The sequence below is a fragment of the Typopeltis vanoorti genome, chromosome 24 (genome assembly GCF_054136105.1).
Source record: "Typopeltis vanoorti isolate ZY-2024b chromosome 24, IOZ_Tvanoo_1.0, whole genome shotgun sequence".
NCBI lineage: Eukaryota > Metazoa > Arthropoda > Arachnida > Uropygi > Thelyphonidae > Typopeltis > Typopeltis vanoorti.
Genome location: NC_143572.1, coordinates 25,865,274 through 25,887,844, shown reverse-complemented (window position 1 = coordinate 25,887,844; position 22,571 = coordinate 25,865,274). Strand labels below are relative to the sequence as shown.

Sequence of the window (22,571 nt, the reverse complement as noted above, 5' to 3'; positions counted from 1 at the left end):
ATGGTGGTTATTTTGAGTAAATCTTGTTGATAGTATTGTAATTAACTCTGCCTGTAATGGTTTTTTGTCAATTCATTAAATTTAATAGATACAAAGAAGATTTTCTTTTTCCTTACGAAACTGTCAAATTTATCCCGAACACCCTGTAATAGATATGGTATGAAGGTCAGTAATAAAAAGACAAAGACACTGAAAATATTCAGAATCATTGAAAATGTCAACTGTGTTGTGAATGGAGAACCTGTGGAACATGTGAAACATTTTAGCTACTTAGGCATGATTTTTACTGAAGATGGGAAATTAAATATACAAATAGACAACAGAACCAGCAAAGGTGGTATGGTAGGAAGTCAATTGAATAAATTCATATGGAATAAGAGAGAAATTAGTCGGAACACTAAATTAGGCGTATACAAGACAGTGTTCAAACCAGTTTTAACTTATGGATCTGAGAGCAGGGTCAGAAGTAAAACACTTGACCAAAGACTAGAGACCGCAGATATGAGAGTCCTGAGAAAGATTATAGGCGTGAACAGATGGCATCAATGGCAATATCATATTAAAAACGAGGATATTAGGAAAGAACTTGACATTGTCAACATCCAGGAATGCGTTAGCAGAGCTAATCTCAGGTGGTATGGTCACTTAAACAGAATGGGCGAAGAAAGATTAGCAAAACAGTCCTCTGCCAGGTTGCAGGAAAACAACCCAGAGGAAGACCAAGATATAGGTGGATTGATACGGTACAAAGTGCCTTAGACGATAGAAATATAAGATCTGGCAATGTTGGAGTCTTGACAAGTAACAGATTGATTTGGAGGAAAATTGTAGATAGGAAGTTAGTAATGATGTAATTTTTTTCATGTAGTACTATCATATCCTGTACATCCCTTGAGGGTACATGGCAGGAATTTGATGATGAGTAGTAAGCCAGACCTGATTTTTCCTCTCTGTTATAAGCACATCACTATGGTGTTCCTTCTTTCTTATGTTGAAACTTGTACATGTCTTATTTACTGTTCTCCTTAGAAGAATTAAGGAGCTGCATATGTGGAGAATAGGCTTGAAGGCTACTTACTTTTAAGGAGGTTGGTGATTTCAGTGGATGGATTGCCAATATAAGGAACTGAAATAGTTTCTGTAATGCATGCATATTAAGATTTTGCTCTGAAGTAGGATTAAAAAATATGTTTTGGATTGTCCTTATTGAATATCCATTGTGGACAAACTGGCCAAATAGAAGCTGTTATTCCTTTTATTTGTCTATCCTCATTTAACCAAGGCTGAAAGCAAAAATTTTGCCATTACTTCTATGTCCCAAAAATTGATTTTTTTATATATATTCAGTGTAGAAACAGTCCTTGCTACCTTCCATGGAATACAGCAAATGATGTTATGTTCAAAGCTACATTGCTTCTCCAATTATCTTACACACCATAAAAGCAACATCATTGAAAATGGGGAAAAAGGTTCTTTTCAGTTTAAGAAGAAACAATGACATACAACGATGATGTTGTAGTCATCATGAATACAGTTAACTATATGTCTAAAATTTATCTGCTTCTTTCAGTTTCTTTAGCTTCCCCTTCCCCCAGACAGTGATCTCTGTTCTTGTTTGTAATATATAAATCTTACCCATTGAATTAAAGAGAAAACTCAAGTCACTGCACCTGTTAACTACAGGATTGTATGTATGACTTACTGAAAATTCACAAGACTGACACTCAGATTCCTTCTTCATGAACTCAGCACATTTTATGCAGAAACTGTCTAATATTTCTATCTGATCATTAGACAACATTGTAAAGTCTTGATATAGTTTCATTCTATATAAATGTTTCAGTGGATGAAGCTTGAGCTTCAATGAAGACCTCTTCTTACCAGATGTTACGAAAACTACCTTTGGTTTAATGACTTGAAATGGAATGACCATCTCTATAAACTCTTTGTGCTTGCTATGGAAAGTCCCTTAACTCTCCCTCCTGCTATAAGACTTTTTTTGTGGAGAATTTAAAAAAAAAAAAAAAAAAAATCAGCTAACGCCTTTTTATTCCCGTATACGGGAGTAAGCGAGGCCATTTAGCCCTATCTAACTTTTGGAGACTCAGTGGGCAGCTCAATCTCCACTGGTACCAATCAGAGATAGATGGCCCAAGACTATCACTAATTAAGCGGTACATAGTGAAGAGAGACGGCTCAAATGTGCCGCCATCTCATGGTCCCTATCCCCAACACAATATATTTAATGTCTGAAAATAATGTGGCTTCTACGGTCGATTTTCTTGAGTTTACGGGACGAAAAACCCGAGTTTCTGGGAGGAAAAACCCGCTTGCCCATGCCAGAGATCGACTAACTCGGGAACCAGTCGAAAAAAGGCTTAGAAAAATTTCCTCTAGTCGCAGACTAGACTCGAAACCAAGTCTTCCTTCGTGCGGCTAAGCACCATGGTGTTCAAACGCCACATCCACTGAGTTACACAGGCTCTTGGAGAATTTTTTTTTTAAAAAATTTCTTTCATCAGCCAAACTTGAGCTTGCTATTTGTGAAAATTTATGATGACATTTTATTGTCTGGAACATATTGTTGACTTGGATAATTTTTTTAATTTCACTCAACTCTTTCCATCGAAAAATTAAATTTACTTGCAGATTAGAAAATGAATGCAAGTTACCTTTTTTTTTTCTTGATATCTTGATCTCTACCGAAAATTCGCTTTAGATATTTACTTGCAAGCCCATGCACACTGGACGTTATCTCAGCTTATCATCTCTTCACCATCCTTTACAAAAGGCATCATTCACACCCTTAAAAAAAAAAAAAAACTTCCATTTCTACTTAGCCAGTTCATCCCCAACAGATATCTGATTGTCCAAAAAAATCGTACTCTAAGACCGAAACTCGACATTCATTACAGAGATCTGCTTCAGTTACATTGGTAATTCATCTATCCAAAATTGCCAACCCCTTAAAACTTATTCTATCAGAGTTGCCTTCAAGCCCATTCTCCCTATATGCAGTTCCCTTTAGTCTTCTAAGGATAGTATTGCTTCTACAAACATCCAGATGGATCTACAGGATACCTTGTTCCTGTGGTCTTCTGTACATAAGGTCATACAGAAGCTTGAAATTAAGAAAGAGGAAATACTGTAGAGATGTGCTTATAACAGAGAGGAATATCGATTGGGACAAAGCTTCTATTCCATTGTTAGAGGATATCCTTATTTCTTGCTGGATTTTAAAGATCCGTCACTCTTATTTTTCACATGGTTTACTCAACAGAAACCAAAGACTCATTCTGAGTGATATCTGGAAATCATGATTTAATCGATGCCCATACCTAACTTCACTTTTTCAACTAATCATCTCCAAAAATGCTAGAAAACAGAAATGACTTGTTAAAGATACCAAGAAATTTTTAATTCTTTTCTCAAGTAAGCAAAACAACATCTTGCACGTGAAATATATTCACATCTTAGCTACTTGTATATAGAGGCTAATGACTTCATTTGTATCCCATAATACAAAGCACATCTCCTTTTCTGATGTGTATAATGCAGTGCATAATGGGAAGGGCCACTATCCAGACTGGTTTCGACCTTTATAAGGTCTCATGTATTGCATTATACACATCCAAAAAAGGTGTGTGTGTGTGAGGGGGGGGTGCTTTGCATTATGGGATACATACTAAGGCAAGTGATAGAAGTTATTAGCCTCTATATACAAGTAGCTCAGACATGAATATATTTCATGTGCAAAACTTTGTTTTGCTTACTTGGGAAAAGGGTTGAAAACCAAGTATAAAATTTCTTGGTATCTTTAACGTATAACAAACCTTAGTAAAAAACATTTTTACATCTTTCTTTCATCCAGAGATGACTTGTGCCACACCTTACTGTCTCCTCATGTTATTATTTATATCGCAAATGATTTCTTTTAGCTTTTTTACCTTAATTTGTGGTTTTTACTCATGATCAAAAACCACAAATTAATTTAAAAATTCACAAAAATCATCCATAAAGATGATCTTTGTGGATATTTTACACTAAGGAAGCCACAAGTTCCTTGTTGTGAAACTAGTCACTTGTTTACTTTGTATGTTTTTTATTGTTTTAGCAACTAAATAAACGCAGCTTCTTTTAATAACTATTTGTGGTTGTTAAGTCTATGTTCAACATTTAGTGACATCCATCAGTCAGAACATATCAAATACTGAAAAGAAAAGTGGACACAAATCTGGTCTAACCTTTCATCCAACAAATGATGATTATCAGGTATGTTGCAAGAAACAGAAATACCTTATACTGACTACAGTAAGATTTTTATTAAAAAATTCAAAGATGCTTCTGAAATGTTAGGTATCCCCCACCAAATGTTAAAAAACATCTTACATAAAGTCTGGTCCTTATTTATCAAAAATTTTGAATGTATGGATTTTGAATGTGATGTGCACTTTGTTTTTTTTTACTGTAAGACACAACCATACCTTTTGAATATGATTATATTACATGCTTCATTGTAGAATTGTTTAACTGTTGATTTTTTACTGTTGGCTTATGTTAAACATACCTCTTTTTGACATCCTTATTAATTATTTTTTATTTTTTTAATTTCTCCTTTAGTGTACCATAAAGTACATGAAAACAGAGAGTCGACGACTCGTCAAGGAAGGCCATATCTCACCAAAAACAGCTATCATATTGTCTGTTAAACTCATTCACATTAGATGCACTCACTACTTCAACAACCAAGCTGTTCCAATTACTCACTCACTCACAGTTCTGTGAAAGTAAAATCTAGCTGTCACCTCTTTCTTAACTGCAAACAAACTTAACTTCCACAGGCATTCTTATCCTTTCTCCACTTTCTATATAATGAAAAATTTTATTGATCAGTATCCTGTAACACCCTCTGAAAAGTTCATAAACGTCTATCATATCATGCCTCTTTCTTTTTGTCTTCCAGTGTCCACAGTCTACATACTCTCAGTCTATCCTTGTAATCCACATTCCATAATCCTGAACTTATTTCTGTAACTCTTCTTTGCAGCTTCATTATCTCTTTGGAATCCAGGAGACCAAATCTGCACACAGTTGTCCAGGTGTAGTTGAATTAAGCCACATCATTGCATCTGTGGCAGTCTCATCTTCTAAAAATGTGTACACTTTTCTGCTCAAAACTCTCCTAATGCTGACTCTTATCAGTCCAGCCTCTTAATACACTCTTTACCACATTTGGGGTGATGTGATGTATCATGAACCTTACTGAAATATTTACTGTTTAGAAGACGGCTGAAAGTTCAACTAATTATGATCCCTTTTATAGATGCACTGCAACCACTGAATCACAAATGATCTGTTTCATCTGTTTTCTACAGATATTCAGCATCTAATTACAGTCTGGCCAGCTCTTCCTCTTTCATTTTATTCCTTTATGCGCTGCTACAGCCTTTTTCACTATGTTGCTCCCGGTGACTACTGCCTTCAGTTATTTAAAAATAGCATTAGCAGTTTCCTTCTCAATTCATATTCGCACATGCCACTTTGTGTTACAGATTTTTTGTGTGTGTTGAATTGATATAAAAATGGTGTGAAGGAGGACAGAGAGAGTAATGAGAAGTGAAACTCTTTGAGCACACACACTGCCTGTAGAAAGCATTAACTGACAGTACCTTATTACTTTGACTTTCTCATTGCCTATTAGTCGATAATGGAACTATACTAGCTTTTGGAGAAGCTTGAAGGATTGTCATCTAATTTCAGTATCTGCTTTAAATATTAAATTAGACTTTCTCCTTGGGCCTCCAGTAAACAAGATGGTAGTAGTGATGTTCCGCTTAGCAGTGAAGGATGTTTTGCTACGTAAAATTGCTGCTGATGCTGCTTCATGGCACTGTTAAAAAATAATGAGAAGAGTCACTCTCCAGAGGATAAGCTGGGTTGTGATTCATCCTTGATGAATCACAACTCATCTCAGCTTGTTGTTTAATTTAAGGTAAACTGACTGATCTTCTGTTTTTGAATCTGAAGCATATCTTAGGCTAGGATTATTCTTGTCCTGCTGTTTAGTACTTGTTGACTCACCAGAGATGCATATTGTATGGTTTGAGTGTCATTTAAATTTTTGCAACTATTTGCATCTACCTGCAATATTTCTATTTTTTTGGTTTGTCAGAGCATAGAGGAATATATAGTATTGTCTTATCCTAATCAAGAATTTACTCAGCTTATCAGTGTAATTGTGTAAATATCTTTCTTTTCATTTTTTGGTTTGTCAGAGCATAGAGGAATATATAGTATTGTCTTATCCTAATCAAGAATTTACTCAGCTTATCAATGTAATTGTGTAAATATCTTTCTTTTCATTCTTCAAAAGGTTTTGTAGACTTGCCACTTACCTGCCTCATTATGTCATATTATTTGCATTTTTACATCCATAGTACTTACTATTTTTTTTCATGACCACATAACATTACTGACAGATTTGTTTTCAGGCCTTTTTATAGCCAAAATTTAATTGTAGAGTTTTAATCGCAGTGTAATAATGCCTAACTGCAGGAAGAATTTGGAAGAACTGGTGTTGCAAATCACTGATATCTTGCATGGCATCTTGCATTAATGCCAGCCGGAAATCCATCATTTTCATTGACATTAACTAAAAATGTAATGATAAGACCATTTCTGGCTGGAATAAGGTTCTCATTCTCTTTGGTGAGTATTTGAACAAGTTATGAATTATTTTTATAATGAAAATTAGAACACCAGTATGGAAGGCACTTTTAATGAAACTGAATTATGGATAGTATCATTATAGGAGGTACCTTTGTATGTCTGTAACATAAGTCAATTCTCCCTGGCAATGCTCTTTTTACAAAGTGTAAAATTGTGTGTGTGTGTGGGGGGATCTAAAGTAATTTGCATATGTAATAAATGTTATAAACATTTTAAACATACTGCTGAAGATGCACAAAACTATATTAACTTAAAATTAGTCTTATTATTTCCTGATTCTTGGAAGGAGATTACAAACCAGTATCCTCATTTCATCTAGATGTAGGATACTCTTATGAGTATTACTACCATGGCCTTTTTTATTTATTTATTTAATACCATTTCAAATTTTTTTAATAAATAGGTTGACAGTATCGCAGTGTATGGTAAAATTGTATACTACGTAGAGAGCTGATGAGAGGGAAGTTGGGCCCCTCTCGTCAATCCTCTGGGTGGAAGTCAAAATTTTTTTCTACCCCCCCCTCCCCATTTTCACAGAAGCGCTGATTAGTTAATAATGATATCTCTTATTCACTTGATACTCAGGCTTAATTCCTTACATCCTGTGAACATCTTGATTTTGAATATGGCACTGAGTAAATTTTAATTTGCAGAGTATTATTGCTTCTCTGTTATTCATTAATAAATGGTGGTTTTATTCACATTATATATTTTTCCTTACCACATTGATTTTATTCTTGTATCTTTTTTCCTTCTTTTGTTTAACCATTGAACCGCCCATGCCATGTTTATGCATCAATAAATACTACAATGTGGAGTGTCCATTGAAATGGAAGTAACAGGATACCATTGATGCCGGCCTAGTTGGTCGAGTGGTTAGCGTATCTGCTCTCTAGCCAAAAGGCTGTGGGTTCGAATCCCGCCATGGGCATGGATGTTTGTGATTGTCTGTGAAAGTACTAGTTATGGTAGATGGCATTGGTTAGATGATGAAGGTTGGTGGAGTTGTGAGATGAAGAGTTGTAGAGTAGATGTCCTCCCTCAATGAGTCTTTGGACTCTGTGGAGGTGTGATGTAATAATAATAATAATAATAACATAGATAAAAAGCATGAATCATTTAATATATTTCATCTATATAGCTGTTTGAGAATTGAATTGGTTACTTTTAAAATTAATACTGTTTATTGTAAACATTCAGGGATATTGTTAGATGAGCAGTGTATTGTTATTAGTATCAGATGTCTATGAGGTTAATTCTTGATTGATTCTTGGAAGTGTTTTAAATTAGAATATATACAATACAAATACATTTTTACTTTAAAATTAATAATTAAAAAGTGAAGAGAATTTAAAAAAGAATTTAATTTAATTTATTATGAAAAAGTCTTTGATAAAATTAATAGTCAAAAATGGTTTAAAATATTGGCTTATTTAGATAAATCAAATCAAATCTTACATTCAAGAAATCAGTAGGAAATAAAATAGCACTCAAATTAGAACAAATATCAGAATGGGAGTATGGCAGGATATACCCTATCATGTCTACTTATAATCACCTATCGGCGCTAATAATAATCTTCTTTTTCCTTTACTATTAAGTCTTGTGGCATGTTAGGGTTATGTATTAGGCTTCATGACCTATTACAATTTGAAACCAGAAATCCCACTGAGTAGGTCGGTCAATCCTATTCCAGGAATGTCTTATGTCTGTAGATGCATGTGTTCACAGGGCCAGTTTGCCTGTTCTGGGGGATGAAAAACCTGAGTTTCTGGGTAAAAAAAACCCTACCTCCATATGAGACTGGCTAACTCACCTTTCATTGAAATTCCTCACGTCACTCATGTTTCTTTCTGACCTGGGTTCTTTCTGGACCCAGGTCTTTCTGACTAAAGGGCTTTGTCTATACTGACTGAGATATGGAAGATCTCTAATAATCATGAAATTCCTGTACCTTTGGGGGAAGATACAGAATGGGAAAGAAAAGGTTAGCAAAGCAAGTGTTTTTTAGCCATGATGGCAGAAAAAAGACCCAGAAGAAGACCAAGATCTAGGTGAATTGACATAGTAAGAAGTGCCCCAGAAGACCAAAATATAAAATCTGACAGTATTGGAGTCCCCTGACAGATAATGGATCAGTTTTGGAGGAATATTGTCAATAGAATGTTACAGTAGCACTACATGACAAGTTTGTATTGTTATTAACTTTCTATTGACAATATTCCTCCAAAACTGATCCATTATCTGTCAGGACTCCAATACTGTCTTATTTTATATTTTGGTCTTCTAAGGCACCTAGATCTTGGTATTCTTCTGGGTCTTTTTTTTTTGCCATCATGGCTAAAAAACACTTGCTTTGCTAACCTTTTCTTTCCCATTCTGTTTATATGACCATGCCACCTGAGATTAGCTCTGCCTAAACATTTATCTCAAAAGAAGATAATGAAGAAAATAGAATATTATACAAAAATTTGAGAAAAAGAAATAGACAAAATATGAAGATTAGCAAAAATCACATTTAGAAGAAAAAGCAGGAATATGTGAAGAAGCATACGAAAAACATGACTCCAAGACCATTTATGAAATAGTTAAAGAGATAACTAGAACATACTCACCCAAACCAGTTTCAATATTGCAAAAAGATGGAACCACAACAAGTAGCCATGAAACAATAAAAGAAATATGGACTAATCATTTTAAAGAAACATTTGCAGCTGAAGAAAACATAGATCAAGATGCCTTCAACTCAGAAGAAACTTCTGACGCAAAAGACATACTAAATGAAGAAATACATAGAGCAATCAAACAAATGAAAAATAATAAAGCACCAGGCATAGACAACATTCAAAAAGAACTTCTAGAAAAAGGGGAAGAAAGCATAATAAATTACCTAAGGGAAACTGCTCAACAAAATACTAAAGAAAGGAAATTTACCAACAGAATGGAGAACAGGCCAGATCATACCCATCTACAAAAAAGTAGATGTCAGATCCTGCACTAACTATAGACCTATCACCCTTCTAAGCCATTGCTATGAAATATTCATTAGGATTCTTCAAAACAGAGTTAAACATTCCTATGAAGAACAGATGGAAGAAGAGCAAATGGGATTTATAAATAGCAGAAGCACAATGATGCAATTTTCATGCTAAACAGATTAACAGATCTTATGAGAGACAAAAATAAAAAACTATTGACTTGACTTGTTTTAAAAGTTAAAAGACAAGTTGAAAGCTTGTTTTATTGACTTCAAACAAGCTTTTGACTCAGTAAACAGAAGCAAACTTATTAAAATTCTAGAAAACAGAGGGTTCGACAAATACCTAATAAATTGTATCATGAATTACTATTCAGAAACACAACAGTAGTTAATTACAAAAACATAGAAACAGATCAAATAGCAATTAAAAAAGGAGTTATGCAAGGCTGTCCATTGTCACCATATTTATTCAACCTGTACTTAAAAGAAATAGTAGAAGAAGAAACGGATAAACTCAATGCTTTTGAAATGAAATGCCTAAGAAAAATCAATAGAACAAACTGGACAGAAAGAAAAACAAATGAAAAAGTCAGAGAAGAACTTAACTTTAAAGACACAATAATTACAGCACTAAAAAAGAGCCAACTAAGTTGGTTTGGACATGTTTCTAGAATGAACCCAGAAAGACTACCAAACATCCTATTAAATGGTAGAATTGAAGGACAGCCCAGCAGAGGAAGACTAAGAAAGAAATGGATTGAGAACATTAAAGAAAGCACCCACTTAAACTCCATAATAGAACTTCATAAAAAGACAGCAGACAGAAAGAAATGGCAAAAATTCGTCTTTGAAGAACTCAACCTGCCATGAGCAGAAGAGAAGAAGAGATACCTTCCTGAATGCTATTAGTGACAAGTTCCTTCCTGTTATCCTTGTTTGTAATGTTCTTGATTGATGCCATCAATGGCAAAATCATATTAAAAATGAGTTTACAATTCTACTCCCTTCTTCTTTGTCATGGTGGTGTGTGTGTTGGGGAGTCTTAGCATATCCCTATGATCCTGCAAACTATACTGGCAAGGCCTCCCAAGCCAGAATAGTTTGCCCTAGTCCTCCAGGGATTGGGAATTGAGCATAGGGTTGATAAGCCTTCTTGTAAAAAAAAAAAAAATCTACCGGTCATGAAACAAGTACCAAGTAATCTTCACTGGATGGACTTAAATGGACATCAATCTAAGCCTTAGAATAATGAATTCTAAATAAGATTATGGACCATGCGGTTTGTATAGAACTGGAGCATTTCAGATACTTACCCATGAAATGATAAGTAGCAGTACAAGAGACAAAATGAATGGAGGAAAGTAATTTGAAGAAAGACAAATTTTTATTACTTTATGGTGGAATATTATTTAGATAAACACAAACTTGGAAAGGGTTTCATAATCAGGAAAAAAATGATAGCCATCTGTGATTAAATTTGACACGTTTAATGACAAGCTAAGAGTAGAAGCAAAGTGGTTCAAGATAACTTTTATTAATGTACATGCACCCAGAGAAGATGCAGAAGAGGAAATAACAGATTAATTCTATGAAAAACTGGAACTATTCCTTGAAAAAATAATTCAACAAAATCTTATAATTATCCTGTTAGGTTATTTCAGTACAAAAATTGGAAAGGAAGAAATAAGCAAATTTGCTTATTTGCTTATTTGCAAATTTGCTACAGTTGTCAATAAAAAAACAAATGTTAATGAAGAAAGTTTGATTAATTTGGCCATATCTAGAAATTTAATAATAAGCAACAATATAAGGAAAAATATACACAGACATGGAAATCTTCAGATGAATGTACACTTAACCCAATATACCATAAAACTAAATACATGACTAAATGCCATACTTAACCAAATATATCATAAAAGACATACGAGGAAGGTCTGAAAAGTTCTCGACCATAGATGACAACACTATCGGCAAGATTTTTTTTTCTAAGTTGGTACATCTGTCATTAGCATCCATGTGAAATTTCAAGTCATTCTATCAAGTACCGTATGTTATCGCGTATAATGCGATCCACATATAATGCGAACTAGAAATTTTGTTTGAAAACTAGCCCTAAAATGCCATGTCCACGTATGATGCGATCTGTTAATCTTGTTCCATAACATTATAAATAATACAATACGAATTAATGAAAGAAATATTTATTTTAAAGCAAAATGTCAAAATACAATACGAATTAACGAAAGAAATATTTATTTTAAAACAAAATGTCAAAATCCTTTAAATTCTTCTTCATCTTTTGAGTTGTCAAATATTTCATTTATAAATTCATCTGTAGGGATTGCGTCATCAGTGTAGCAGTTGTCATCATTGTCTTCATGCTCTCCAATTTGTTGTGCATCATCCTCGCTTTCGTATATGACGTGATCTTCAGATCCATCCATTGAATTACTTATTCCACATTTAAGAAATGAACGTTGAATCATTTCAGATGGTATCGAATCCCATGCTTCTTTAACCCAGCTGGTGACTAGGGTGATCTCAGGCTTCTGAAAATTCTCACCCTTTGTCATCTTCATCAAACTAGATGACATCCATTCTCTCCATTTTTTATATAAGTGATCTTTAAATGGCTTATTCAAGCTGACATCAAGCGGCTGCAAAACGGAAGTTAGACCACCTGGTATGACTGCTAGGTCTGTACGTAGTTCACGTGCTTTCTCTTTGCTTGCCTCTGTTAAATGCGCCCGGAACATATCCCAGACTAGCATGCTTTGTTGACGTAACAAGCTACCTGGACGTATGTTCCATACTTGATCCAGCCACAATTGTACACCTTCTTCATCCATCCAACCTTTCTGATTGGCGTGAACAATTACGCCTGGTGGAAATTTCATATGCTTCGGAATTTTCTTCCTTTTAAATATCACTGTTGGCTTTAATTGGGTTCCATCTGCCATGCATGCTAGAACAACGGTAAAATGCGGTTTTTCATGTCCCGTTGTTTTTATGAAGACACCCTTTTCACCAACTGAGTTTACTGTTCAATTCCCAGGCATATCAAAGTACATGGGCATCTCATCCATATTGCCAATTTGGGAAAGTTCATATCCGTGACACTTCCATAATTTTATGATAAATTTATGGAAGGACTGCACTTTTTTCTTCAAGCTGCTTTGGTAACTTCTGCGCAATTTTTGTTTGGTGTCGTAATGTTAATGCTTTGCATTCCATAAATTTGTTGCACCACCCAGGTGAAGCAAGAAAAGTGAATATGTCCAAAAAGTGTAACAACACTAGAACTCATTGATCAAGTGCATGACCAGCGAGTCCAAGTGCATGAAATTGCTGAGACTATAGGCATTTCAAAAGAATGTGTAGGATATATTTTGCATGAAGAATTGCAAACGAAAACTTTGTGCAAGATGGGTGCTGCGTTTATTCACAACAGATCAAAAATGCACTCACATGAAAATCTCTGAACAGTGCTTGGAGTGTTTTAACAAGAATAAAACTGATTTTGTGCATAGATTTATTGCTATGGATGAGACTAGGATTCACCATTACACACCAGAATCCAAACAGCAGACAAAACAGTGGATAGAAGCCGGTTGTTCAGCGCCAAAGAAGACAGAGTCGGTTCCATCAGCAGGAAAGGTCATGGCATCGGTGCTTTGGGATGCTAAAGACATTTTATTTATTAATTATCTTGAAAAGTGTAAAACAGTAACCGAGAATATTATTTCGATCTTTTAACCAGATTAGACGAAAAAATTCGTGAGACCTGATTTGCAGAAGAAAAAAATCATCTTTCATGAGGACAATGCACTTGTCCACAAAGGTGTTTTGGCAATAGGAAAATTAGGGGATCTGCACTATGAATTGTTGGAACATTCACTCTATTCCCCAGATTTGGCTCCTTCTGACTTCTATCTCTTCCCAAAACTAAAACTCTTCCTCGCTGGTCAGCATTTTTCTTTGAATCAAGAGGTAATTTCAGCTGTAGAGGAGTATTTTGCAGATCTTACTGAGAACCACTACAGGGGTGGGATAATGGTGCTGGAGCATCACTGGAAAAAAATGTATTAGTCTTAAGGGAGATTATGTTGAAAAATAAAATTAATTTTGAAACTATAAATTTATTTTTTCATTGTTAGTTCAAGAACTTTTCAGACCACCCTCATATATACACACACATTTGTTATATTATCTGTAGACTGGTCTCTAAATCTTTCTTTCTTTTTGTTTTCTCCCACCATTCCAACTCAAGTATTTGAGGACTAGTGGTGAATCTTTTCTTTTACTATATTTTCATATCATGAAAATATAGGTATAATTATATATAGGTACTACTCTCTTTAAAAAATTGAAAGAAGCAGTAGTGGACCTAGCAATCACCAGATGGAGAAGTTTTTAATGAAATCAATTATATCATGGTGTATAACATGGAAATGTTAGATGTATTTATCATCCAGTTTAATTATTATGATGATCATAGACTAGTGAGAGCATGGATAAAAATAAACATTAATAAGGGGGGAGGATTGAAATTGGTAATGAAAAGTCCACAATAGAAGGGGAAGTAAACTACAGTAAACTAAACATATAGTAAACTACAAAGAAAAGTTTGAGAAAGCAAAGGCAGGAAAATTGAAATAAAGAAGTATGAATGAATCTGACTTACCCGAAAGAATGAAAGACATAGCTTCATCAATAATAGAAGTTACTAAAGATTTAAGAAAATCGTTACTAGCAAAGAGAACATCTAGAGTAAAACTTATGTATGGACACTTGACCAAATATACTTGGTAGCCTGGTTGGTTAACACATCCACCCTCCAACCATCAGGCTTTGAGTTCGAATCCTGTGGGCATGATAAATTTAGTTTAATCCTTTATCCAAGTGTGAGCAAACAAAGTTTGCGCCTGAAAATATCTTCAGGACTGGGGTAAGGTAGTACAACACCGGGAAACTCGCAGCAAAGGTGGACCAATCACTCCTATCTCAGTATCTCCCATAATGCAAAACACATCTCTTTGTGGATATGTATAATGTTATGCATTAAGGGGAAGGGCTACTACCCAGACTAGTTTCAACCTTTATTGAGGTCTCTTCAGTGGGAGCCAGGCCCAGAAGTGGAGATACCAGGTAGAAGCAATAGGGAGGTCATCTTTACTTATAGGAGTAGCCAAAAGGTGTGCCACTTTTTTTATTAAATTACTCTGGATTTAGAGAAAGATGTTGAAAGTTTATTTTTCACTTGGTTAGACTATAATAAATTTAGTTTAATCCTTTATCCAAGTGTGAGCACACAAAGTTTGCACCTGAAAATATCTTCAGGACTTCAGCAATAGCTAGGTCATCTATAGGTAAAGATGACCCCGCTATTGCTTCTGCCTGATATCTCCACTTCTGGGCCTGGCTCCCACTGAAGAGGCCTCAATAAAGGTCGAAACTAGTCTGGGTAGTGGCCCTTCCCTTAATGTATAACATTATACATATCCGCAAGGAGATGTGTTTTGCATTATGGGAGATACTGAGATAGGAGTGATATTAGTTTGGTCCACCTTTGCTGCGAGTTTCCCAGTGTTGTACTACCTTACCTGAAGTCCTGAAGATATTTTCAGGTGCAAACTTTGTTTGCTCACACTTGGATAAAGGATTAAACTAAATTCATTATAGTCTAACCAATTGAAAAATAAAATTTCAACCTGTGGGCATGGATGTTTGTGATTGTCTTTAAGTAGGAGATGAATTTCATTGGCTGGCATGAGACCACCTCTGCTTATTGGAGGCTTGAAAAAGTTCCACGTTTGGTCTCTGGAGAAGGGTTTCCACACTGTAAAAATACAAAAAAAAAATCTATATAAAATTGATAAAAATTGAAAAAAAAATCCTTAGTCCAACGATGGTACAAAATGTACTATAGGTTTGCAAATAACCTTTCTTTGGTGTAAGTAACATAAATAATATAATAAATAAATAAACGTCAAGGAAAAGGAGATACAGGAGTAGCATAGACAATATAGAATTTCTAGAAATGCAAATGTTAGAAAAGAAATCAGAAATGTAATAACAGTACAAAATATAATAGAAGACAAAAATAATTTAAAAAAAATAAACCACTGAAAGGGAATAAATGAGGATCACATTGAATGAAGAAATGGATTCCAAATCTAAAAATATTCAGAGAATAGTACAATATGGTAATGAAAAAATAATGAAAATATGGAGTGATTTTTATAGAGACCTATACAAAGGCAGAGAAACTGTTAAATTTAGATGAGATAGATACTGACCCACTAGTTGTAATAGAAGAATTATAGATTGTCCTCAAATCGACAAAGAATAATACAAGTCCTAGAGAAGAATATTCATATGTTAGTTCTGGATGAACAAATGAAAAGAGTAAAACTGAACAAATACTTGAAAATAAATACTGTACATTACCATTATTGGTTGCAAATGCAGTTAACATAATTCATTGCTGTTAAGTTCTACAGTGAATTATATTTTTCTTCTTCAACCTTTTGGTTCTGTCCACTGCTAGACGAAGGTCTCACCCATAATTTTGTAGTCCACTCGGTTTTCTGCCTCTCCCATCCATCTCACTCCTGCAATTTGTTCCAGTTCATCCCTCCACCTTCTTCTCGGTCTTCCTCTTTGTCTTGCTCCATCCATTGGTCTCCACTCTGTTGTTTTTCTAGTCCATCTCCCATGACTACATTAGGCAGTATGGCCAGCCCATCTCCACTTAGCCTGTTTAATGTATTTTATAATATCCATGACATCTGTTTCAGATCTTATTCAGGTATTTGTCTTCCTATCTCTTAATGTTATTTTTAGTATACTTCTCTCCATGCAATATTGTGCTGTTCTCAGCTTTTTGTTTAGGACTTATGTTCAAGTCCATGTTTTCCTCTATATGTTAGGACAGGAAGTATGCACTGGTTGAAAACTTTCCTTTTTAGACTCATAGGAATGTCACTTCTGAATATGTCTCTCATTTTCCCATAAGCCATCCATCCAAGGTGAATTCTTCGTTCAATCTCTTTTGTTTGATAATCCTCAAAGGATAACAGTTGACCCAAATATACATATGAAGTAACTTGTTCTATTTCATGGTTTTCAACTTTGACAGTTCTATGGGTTATGTATTTATTCTTCATTATTTTTGTTTTTTCTCTATTTATTTTTAATCCAATTACTCAGGAGGCTTCATTTAGCTAATTTAGCCTTTCTTCCAGATCTTCAAGATTATTTGCTATTAGGACAATATCATCTGCAAATTTCAGGTGATGCAGCCTTTCTCCATTTATGTTTATTCCTTTTGTTTCTCAATCAAGGCTTCTAAAGACTTCCTCTAGTGCAGCTGTAAATAATTTGGGAGATATGGTGTCACCTTGCCAGATGCCTTTTTGTATTGGGAACTTTTCATTGTTTTTATATAATTACAGAAGTTGCATTATTGTAAATATGTTTTAGTGTTTCAATATATGGTTTCTCAGTTCCCTGGGTTTCAAGTGCTTTTAGTGTTGCAGATGTTTTAACCGAATCAAATTCTTTTTCATAGTCTATATAGGCTAGGCATAAGGGTTTATTGTATTCAATTGATTTTTCAATGAGCTGTCTTAATGTGTGAGTATGGTCCAATGTATTGTAATTCTTTCTAAATCCAACTTGTTCACAGGATTGCATTCCCTCTAGTTTAGATTTTATTATATTATTTATAATTTTTGTGAAGACTTTATATATTGTGGGGGGAGTAGGCTTATAGGTCTGTTGTTTTTAATTTCTTCCTTATTGCCCTTTTTAAAAATTAATAGAAGTGAATTTTCCAATTTTTTGGAATATTTCTCTGTTTTAGGTATTTATTAAATAGTTTAGTCAGCTGTTTGATGACAGGGCTTCCTCCCAGTATTAAGAAGTCTACTATAATTCCATCTTCTCCTGGGGCATTTCCATTCTTCATTTCCTGCAGTGCCATTTCCACTTCACCTTGTAAGATCTCAGGGGCATCGTGTTCTTCCTCACTCAAGTTATCCATAGATGATTCTTGGATGTCTCGGTCTTTGTCTTCATAGAGTTCTGTATAAAATTCCTAAATTCTTTTGATTATTGCATCTCTATTTTTTATAAGTTCACCATTTTTTCCTCTTACAGCAGCTATTTCCTTTGTTCCAACTGATAATGTTTGTTTTAGGACCTTCATATTAATATTGTTTTCTATTGTTTCTTTAATTTTCCTAGTGTGTATATATATATATATACTAGGGAAAAAAAATATATATATACAATCTAATTTCATGTTTCATCCTTTTTACGTATAGTTTTCCGCATATTCTATTTTATTGGTGTCATTCAAATTTCTTTTCATATCTCTTCTTTTTTTCATCAGATCTAAGGTTTCCTGTCTTAATTTTTCCTCTCTTTGGTGCCTTTTTTTTACACCTCCTATTTCTAGTCCGCAATTCAAGATAGATTTTGTTAAGATTTCATTAGCATCATCGATGGTAGTAGCTGTGTTTAACTTTTTTAGTTCATTTTTGAGTGATTCTCTATAACAGCTTTTATTGTGGGTAGAGGTTTTGTAGATTCAATAAATTGGACTTTTTTCATATGAGCTTATTCTGTTCCCATTTTTTGTTGATCCATACCCTTACTGGTCTGTGGTTACTTTCCTATATTATATCTATTAAGCACTTCGGTGTTATTTATTATATATCTTCTGTTAGAGAGGATGAAGTCTACTTCATTGTAAGTTTGTCCATTTGGGCTTCTCCAAGTCCATTTTCAGTTGATTTTCTTCTTGAAAAAGCTGTTCATAATAAAGAGGTTATTTTCTTCTGCGGATTCAATAAGTCTTTCTCCTCTTTCATTCCTCTGTCCAAATCCAAATTTACCGATGGAGTTCAGATGGTCATCTATGCTTCCAATCTTGGCATTAAAGTTACCCATTATAATTATGTTTTATATAATATAATTTTATATAACATAATATATATAATTTAATATATATCATTTATTATATAATTTTATATAATATATATAAAAGAAGATGGATAACATCAGTACAGCAATGTCGAACTTTTCAAGGAGCGGATATAGACTCGGACCATAGTTTAGTGATTGCTAACATCAAGTTGAAATTAAAAAAGAAATATAAACCCCAATATCAGAATAGAAGAGATACAGCACGAATAAGTGAAGCAGAAATAGGAAGAAGGTACAGAACAGTGTTAGAAGAGAAACTTAAAAGTGTGGAGAAAGAAAAAAAACTCAAATTTAAGAGTGAAAAGAGTAATGAAGGTGATAGAAGATACAGTTGAAGAAACAGTACCAGAAGAAGAGAAGATCAAGAAGAAATGGATTACACAAGAAACACTGAAGTTAGTACAGGAGAAAAGAATGTTGAAGATAAGAAGGGATACATCAGAACAAATAGAAGAGCAATATAGAAGAAAGTGTAATGAGGTGATAAAAGCAGTCAGAATGGATAAGATGAAATGGTTAGAAGCCCAATGCAACAATATAGAACAGTACTATGGAGAGCATAAAACAAGGGAGGTATACAGAATGATCAGAACCATTAATAGAAAGTGGCAACCAAAACAGACCACAATTAAAGATGAAAAAGGCAAAGCATTGATGAATAAAGAAAAAATTGTACAGCGGTGGACAAGATACTGTAGTGAGTTATATGAAGCAAAACTAGATTCAGATAGTGTTGGGAAACTGACTGAAGAATTGAAGCAGATGTCACTACCAGGTAATGAGCATGATATGGACATTTTAAGAGGAGAGGTTGAAAAAGCAATAGGATGGCTAAAACACAACAAGAGTCCTGGTAACGATAATATTACTGGAGAAATGATTAAATATGGTGGTGAAAGTATGGTTACAGAAATGCACCAACTGTGTAATATGGTATGGAAAGAAGGGAAAATGCCAGAGAAGTGGGTGAAATCAATATTAGTAACATTGTACAAGAAAGGAAATAAGCTAGAATGTAAAAATTATAGAACAATTGCCTTGATAAGTCACCTTAGTAAAGTGATGATGATCATATTGACAGAAAGATTGAGAACACAATTGGAAGCATACCTTGCAGACGAGCAAGTAGGATTTAAGAAAGATAGAAGTACAATTCAACAAATTTTGACAATGCAGTTAATGGCAGAGAAAGCTAGAAGAAAAAATAAAACATATATAATTGCTTTGTTGATTTTCAGAAGGCATTTGACAGCATACAACAGAAAGTGACATTAGCAGTGCTATTATCCTAAGGAATTGATAAAAAACTAAAAGATGTTTATCAGAATGCAGTTGCAGCAGTTAGAATAGGTGATGATTTGGGGAAATGGTTTAAAACAATCAGAGGTACTAGACAGGGAGACTCAATATCGTCAAGCATTTTCATCGCACATTTAAAAAGAGCAATGGACAAACTGAAGGAAGATGCCAAAGGAATATCTGTATACCGAATGAGAATTAACAATCTGAGATTTGCAGATGACATTGTTATTATTGAAGAAGATGAAAGAGAACTACAAAAAAACACTGAAACTGTTAAATGAAGAAGGGAAGAGATTTGGACTTGGAAAAAACAAAGATAATGGTTTAAGTTATTATTTTTATTATTATTATTATTATTACGGGTATCTCCATGGAGTCAATAGACTCATCGCGGGAGACCCAAACTAGCAAAACAATATCTGTCATATCTCTTCTTGAACTCATCCACAGACGAAGAGCTCACAACTAAGTCAGGCAATGAATTCCACTCATTCACCACCCTCCAGGCAAAAAACCTTGTTCTGACACCTTTGTTAACCACACTCTTCTTTAATTTCCAGAGATGACCTCTTGTTCTTCCATCACTATCACACAGCTGAAACATTTCCCCTGCATCAATCCTATAAAAACCTTTTAGTAATTTGAATGTTTCTATCATATCCCCTCTTCTTCACCTATCAACCAATCTCTGCAATCCACAAGCTCTCAATCTATCAATGTAGGGAGCATTTTTTATATCACTCACCAACTTGGTCACTCTTCTCTGAACCCTCTCCACAGCCTCCTCATCTCCAAGGAATCCAGGTGACCAGACCTGAGCACAGTAATCCAAATGTGGAAGTATCAATGCTTTATAAAGGGGAATAATAACCTCTTTATCTCTGGATGTCAGTGTGTTCCTCAACAACCAAGTAATCCTATGTGCAATCTTGGACACCTTAGCAATGTGTCCTCTGAACTTCATCTCCCTATCTACCAATACCCCTAAGTCCCTAGCCTCATCAATCTCTTGGAGTACCTTTCCATCGATGTAGTACACAGCTGGTAATCTTTTAATCCCAAAATGCATGACTTTACACTTTTCCACATTGAACTGACATCCATTTTCTTTTGCCCATTTTACCAGCTTATTTAAATCCTCCTGCAAACTTTCAACATCAGCTTGATTTTTTATTGCACTACACAACTTTGCATCATCAGCAAACAACTGAATATCTCCCTTTAAGCCGTTTCCTATATCATTTATATACAAATTAAACAACATTGGCCCAAGCACAGAGCCCTGAGGTACACCACTGGTCACCTGCCTCATTCTGGACTCGGCTCCTCCATACACCACCTTATGGTATCTCTCCCTGAGCCATTCTCCTATCCATATCACCAATTTAATATCCATTCCCATCTGCTCCAATTTGCGTAACAGTGTTCTATGGGGTATCCTGTCAAAAGCCTTAGCAAAATCCAGGAGTACCACTGTGTAGCCAGTTCCTTTGTCCAACTCGGATGTTATTCTATTATGAATAGTTAATAGATTGCTAAGGCAGGATCTACCTTTAACAAAACCATGTTGGCCTCTATAGAGTATCATATCCTGATCCACCCATTCTTGAATTTTGTCTTTAACCAACTTTTCCAATACTTTTACCACTACTCCTGAGATGGTGATTGGTCTGTAATTCAATACCGCAGTTTTAGAGCCACCCTTATGCAAAGGAACCACTTTGCCTAACTTCCACTCCCTAGGGACCATACCAGAGTTCAAACTTAAATTAAATATCTAGGTAAGAGGGGTTGACAATTCATTTGCACATTCACACAACACCCGAGCTGATATTCCATCTAAGCCTACCGCAGTGTTTGCATTTAAGTTTTGCAATATATTTAATACCTCTGATTCTTTAGCTTCAATTCTCACATTAGGTATTGCTATAGGTATAGAGATATCCTCACTTGGGTGATAGACTTTTGAGAAGTGATCACTCAGTAACTCGACTATTACATCTGATTTTGTCACCTCAATACCATCAGCACCCACTAAGGTTATCCTTCCGAAGTCATTCTTCCTCTTACTTGCCACATAGCGGAAGAACTCTTTGGGATTACCCTTGATCTCTTTGGCTAAGGTCTTCTCATAATCTGATTTAGCTTTTCTTACTATGCTGGTAACCTTCCTAGCTTGAGCCTTGTACTGCTCATGGGTGTCCTGATCGCCCTTCTCCTTGTAAATTCTCCATAACATTTTCTTTTTTTGCAGATCAAGCTTGATACTACTGCTCATCCATCTAATGCCTGCCTTGTTTGACCGCCTGACCATAGGGACACAATCTGATATTGCTTTCCTCAGATACCCGCTGATTTTATCCCAAGCACTGCTAACATCTTTCCCTTGCAATATGTTTTGCCATGGGATGGCTGCAAGCTCACTCCGAAGCTTGTTATAATTGCCTAACCTGTAGTTCCGTACATACCCCTTCTTAATAGAAAAATCCACAGATTTTGCAACCTCCCAAGTCAATACCACATGATCGCTTTCACCAACTGGAGGTAACGAGGACACCTTACT

The 22,571-nt window shown here is 34.9% G+C and overlaps 1 protein-coding gene across 2 annotated transcripts in view; it reads left to right on the top strand.

Annotated features, from left to right (window-relative positions):
• Positions 1-22,571, top strand: part of LOC150093032 (dual specificity protein phosphatase CDC14A-like) — a 382,808-nt gene that overhangs the window by 180,549 nt on the left and 179,688 nt on the right. The window lies entirely within an intron of this gene.